This window comes from Adiantum capillus-veneris, chromosome 13 (assembly GCF_014529385.1).
Source record: "Adiantum capillus-veneris isolate H3 chromosome 13, ASM1452938v2, whole genome shotgun sequence".
In the NCBI taxonomy this organism is placed as follows: domain Eukaryota; kingdom Viridiplantae; phylum Streptophyta; class Polypodiopsida; order Polypodiales; family Pteridaceae; genus Adiantum; species Adiantum capillus-veneris.
In genome coordinates this window covers 47,326,679-47,331,101 of record NC_140943.1, presented here as the reverse complement: position 1 = coordinate 47,331,101, position 4,423 = coordinate 47,326,679, and the positions used below count along the sequence as shown (strand labels likewise).

Below are 4,423 nucleotides of genomic sequence, written 5' to 3'. Positions count from 1 at the left end.
ATTCAGATGTTAAGCTTATACAGAACATGTCTTATACACACATACTTTTCAAACAGATCAGTCCATTTTCATCCCAATGACTAGGGAGTTGTTTGCTTGTGTACGAGGTCATCATCCTCCAATTTACGGGCAAAAATAGATCGACACTCCTGTATAAGAAGTGCGAGATGTAATAGCAGTACAAGTTTGACTCAGAAGTAAGGTTTCCATCATGTGAGCAATGCATGGTTCTTAAGAGAAACATGATTCTTACTTTTTACCTTTGCTCCGACGAACTCTAAAGGTTTGCACGAGCGTATACCTGTCCAGGTTTTACCTTGACCGAAGGTAACAGTACAAGAGTACTGAATAACTTATTCGATGTGGTTCTGCTTTTAATAAAATTATCTCGACACTAGAAGAGTACAGTACTCAATGTTGGCATTTGGCTCAAGCTTATAAGTGCTAGATGGCCAACATGAGTGCCATTTTGCAATTTGAAATGGACCTAACCTGAAATCATAAACAATCAAGCTCACAAAATTGAAGGAAAATCGTCTACTCACGAAAGGGTCCGACTCTCTGTTGTTTCCACCTCAGTTGCTATTCACAAGCATCCAGCACCAAACTGGATTTTACAGGTTAGATGACACAAATAAATAAATTTATGAGCCAAAAGCCTGGCCCTGTCAAAGCTATGCAGAGGGCCAGACCCAAAAACCTCTGGTATAATACAACGCCGCCCTGGTTTAAAAACAGTCCTATGGTACATTAGTCTTTTACTCAGGCCCTCAAAAGGGCAGCAGCCCAACTAGTAAAGAATCACCTGACCCATTTGGAAGATCACTCTGTTGCCAGTCAAGCCGGTATGCAATGCAGATTTACACTTGATTCTGTGAATAGTCCGTTCCTCTTTCAAGATCCCTTCAACCTTTTGTTTTCAGTTTCAAGATCCTTGACTCGCAAAATAGTCTCTTTCAGCTTTTTGCGCAAGTCTGCATCGCTCACTTCTGCATGCCTCCGCTCTTCTACTAATTCTTTCTTCAGCACATCTCTCTCCTTCATGACTTCGTCCAACTTTTTCTGAGTGCCTTCCAAGATCTGCTGCGTATATTGAAACTGAGCTTTGAGCCATTCAACCCTCTCGGCAGCATTGCAAGCTTGAACCTGGGCCTCCAAACTCATGCAGCCATCCTCAGAAACCAAATTTCCTTCAGCTTGAACTTCTGAGCATGAAGGTGCAGCTGGTGCTTCTGAAACTGGGGCCGATCCAGTTTGAGTGGAGTAAGTTTCAGTACAAAATCTTCGAGATGGCACGCGCGGTAAACGAGACCTGGATGACCTGGGAAAAGCCTTAAGGAGACTGAATTGGGCACCCACATTTGAGAGGGCCTTTTTTGCCGTTGACCCACCAGAAGATTCTTTTGCCTTCTTCTTTGCATGATGGTTATGATAGCCAATTTTATGCGAATGAGTGGACCAGTAAACCTTCTGCATTTTTACCAGACGGGCCTCTAGCTTGGCAAGAACTGAAGTTCTCTCAAAGCCTTGCTTATCATGTGCGGGCTCCACAAAGTTGGCCTCAAGAACTCCGATTATCCCTCGCCCATGACTACTAGCAGCATTCCATACTCGCCAAAAAGGTTTGATTAGTCTATTCTTGTGATAGACATTAAAGCCCTGCACGTCTGCATGTTCTTTGGCATCTTTCACAAATCCAAGGGTGACAACAGCCTTCATATCTGAAGCATCTTCCATTTGCCCAATTCTTTCATCATCTCTTATCCTTTCATCGAGTGTACTCTTCAAAGGCCTATAAGTATGGTTCTCAACCATCATCATATCATCTACCAGGCAATGATGTCTAACCTCCACACCTCGAAGAAAAATTTTGAAAAAGCTTGGAAGCCTTAAGTATAAAATTGACAAATAGCTTCTCAAGGAATGCCTATATGTCAAGAAATGCTTAGAATTTGGCAGGTGCTGCGCCAGTGCAATGTTCTTCGGGTCCCTATTCACTCCCCTGAGTTGTATGTCATGAAGATCTGTTTCAAAGTCAAGCTCCAAGGCTTCTTGATCATCCAACCAAAGATTGGATACAATGATCCTGGTTCCTTGCTGACCAATCATACTGAGCTGTTCTAAAAGCTCACGTTCTGTTGAGAAAGGTGACCATTGCTTGATCGTTTCCATGTTCTTGTTCCAGTCACTTATTTGCCCTCGCAAAATCTTCTTCAAACCATAGCTTTGAACTTCAAAATCTACCATGGGAACTATAATGTCTTGCTGCCGTGTCTTCGTCAGAAACGAATAAGACAGCAGGCCAATACTGCGAGTTGCCACGCAACCTTCTCTTGCTGGGGAGCATGAAAACACAATGACATCAGCTCCAAGCCGCATTGTGCTTGTCTTGAAGCCGTTACCATATTGTCCAATCGTGTTGGTCATTTTGCTCTTGACAGAATATCCAAAAGACATGCAATGCCGCAAGCAGTCTGGATCCATTCCACCTCCATTATCTTCAAACACCAGCACACGACCGCTCTCACCTTCTGTGCTCTTAAGATTCAATGTGTCAATTCTGACAAAGGTTGCCCCATTAGAAACTTCATCCAACGCATTATCAAGAAGCTCTGCAATAGCACCCAAAGCCCACTTGTGACTGGTAGCATTGGAATGCAAGAACTTAGGATGAACTCTGACATGATCCATGCCATCTCTGTGAGGCTTCTTTTCAGCAGAATCACCCTCATAATCACCTGCCTTCCAAAACTGCCTTGAAAAAGCCTGAGTTCCTTTCCTGAATTTGGTAGCTTCTGAGATGGAGGATTGTTGCAAAGTCGCAGACACTGACGCTGCATTGACTGTCCGCTCCTCTGACAAGAGAGGTTCCAGAAAATCTGGTGGCAAATCCTCATCCTGCCTGTGTTCAGATAAGGATGATGATAAAGAGATCGCTTCTTCTACCTTCTCAAGCTTGATTCTCTTCTCAGGAGGCGAACCAGTATATGCATCATCTCTCCTCATTCTACCTGTTTTGTGAGAAAAACAGGCTCCCACCATGCTGTTTTCACCACTGCTTCTGCTGGCAAGTGCTGAAGTCAGTGTTGCAGCCGTAGAGGAAATCCGACTTTTAAGCAGCCAAGGTTCTCCTACTGTTTGCAATAAAGCCATACCATGGGTCCTGACCTACACAAATTCCAAAGCCTATTTCAATTAGTAAACACAAAGAGTATTCTGCAACGTCGGAAACAAGATTGAACAGCATGACACAGCATTCTGTTCATTGACTGCAACCCCCAATCGCGCCAAAACAATAAATGCTTATACAAGTTTACATAACCATTGCAACGGGCTAAAAGCCTTTTAATTGGAGATCTGCAAATATACTTATGGAAGTATCGGTGTCACAACAACAGCGTGAGCGTGATGCAACTGAAGTCTTCCAACTTTTCACTAAGAAAATAAATCTTTCAATCAAATTCTTATCGAACTGCGTTGAAACAAAAACAGTGTATTATAAATTAAAAAATCCACAAAGAAATTTCTCTTCAAAGAACATCTATCATACCAGCAAATACGATTACCAGATGACCACAAACACCGACAAAAAACTCGTGCCAGACTGACACCAAACAACGGATCTTCCTTTTTGAGATATTTACGACACCGACAAAAACTTGTGCCAGACTGACACCAAGCAAGCAACGGATCTTTTGTTTTGAGATATTTTACGACATCGGTTTTCATCATTAGCCAAAAACCATGCCTGCAAGATCTCTACAGTTTTTCACCCTTACAAGCACACGCACACACAGAAAGACATAAATAAGACACTTCAATCTCTGTAGTTCTTCAGACAAGGCATTTCCCTGACAAAAACAGAAGCCAAAGCAAAGAGACGCGCAAAAGCAAACAAGAGGCCTTTTCAAGCGAGCAAACCTGGAGTTTCTGCCAGCGATGGTATCGCAAGATCCGCAGACGCGCAAGGAAGGAACCCCTCAAAGGTCAGGGACATGGGGAACCGGAGATCTTTAATAGGAAATCTCGCCGTATACAACGAAAACAACCCTTCTTAGTATCAGACTCCCAATATCCCTTAAGGAGGCTTCCCACCAATGGAGGCGAACAATAACGGATACCCTACTGACATGCAACTTTTAAACATGTTGAACTGCAGTTTGTATGCACCACACACACACAATCTGTATACTTTTCATCCCTTTCTTGCATTGACTATGTTCACGGAATGACTTTTTTGCAATGAATATAATATAAGCAAGCAATTACCTTTGTTGACCCTTACATGCACAGAAAAATAGATAGGATGTGTCAAAATTTTGGTGGGCTTGGAAAAATTGAGCGCACCCTTTTTTCCACAAGTCTAGCCTTATACCGATCAACACTGATGTTTTGCTTGCGTTTTAACTTGAAAACCCACTTG

At 42.7% G+C, this 4,423-nt stretch overlaps 1 pseudogene across 2 annotated transcripts; it reads right to left on the bottom strand.

Moving 5' to 3' along the window:
* Nucleotides 1-560: 560 nt before the first annotated feature.
* Nucleotides 561-4,129, bottom strand: LOC147443931 (protein MICRORCHIDIA 7 pseudogene; annotated as a pseudogene). Of its 2 annotated transcripts, none has more exons than XR_015189997.1 (2): nucleotides 3,922-4,129; nucleotides 561-3,186 (listed from the first exon to the last, which is right to left on the bottom strand). The product of XR_015189997.1 is annotated as a protein MICRORCHIDIA 7 pseudogene, transcript variant X2 (transcript). The 2 variants fall into 2 exon arrangements; XR_015189996.1 differs by having other exon boundaries at nucleotides 561-3,168; nucleotides 3,922-4,128.
* Between the last annotated feature and the right edge of the window lie 294 nt (nucleotides 4,130-4,423).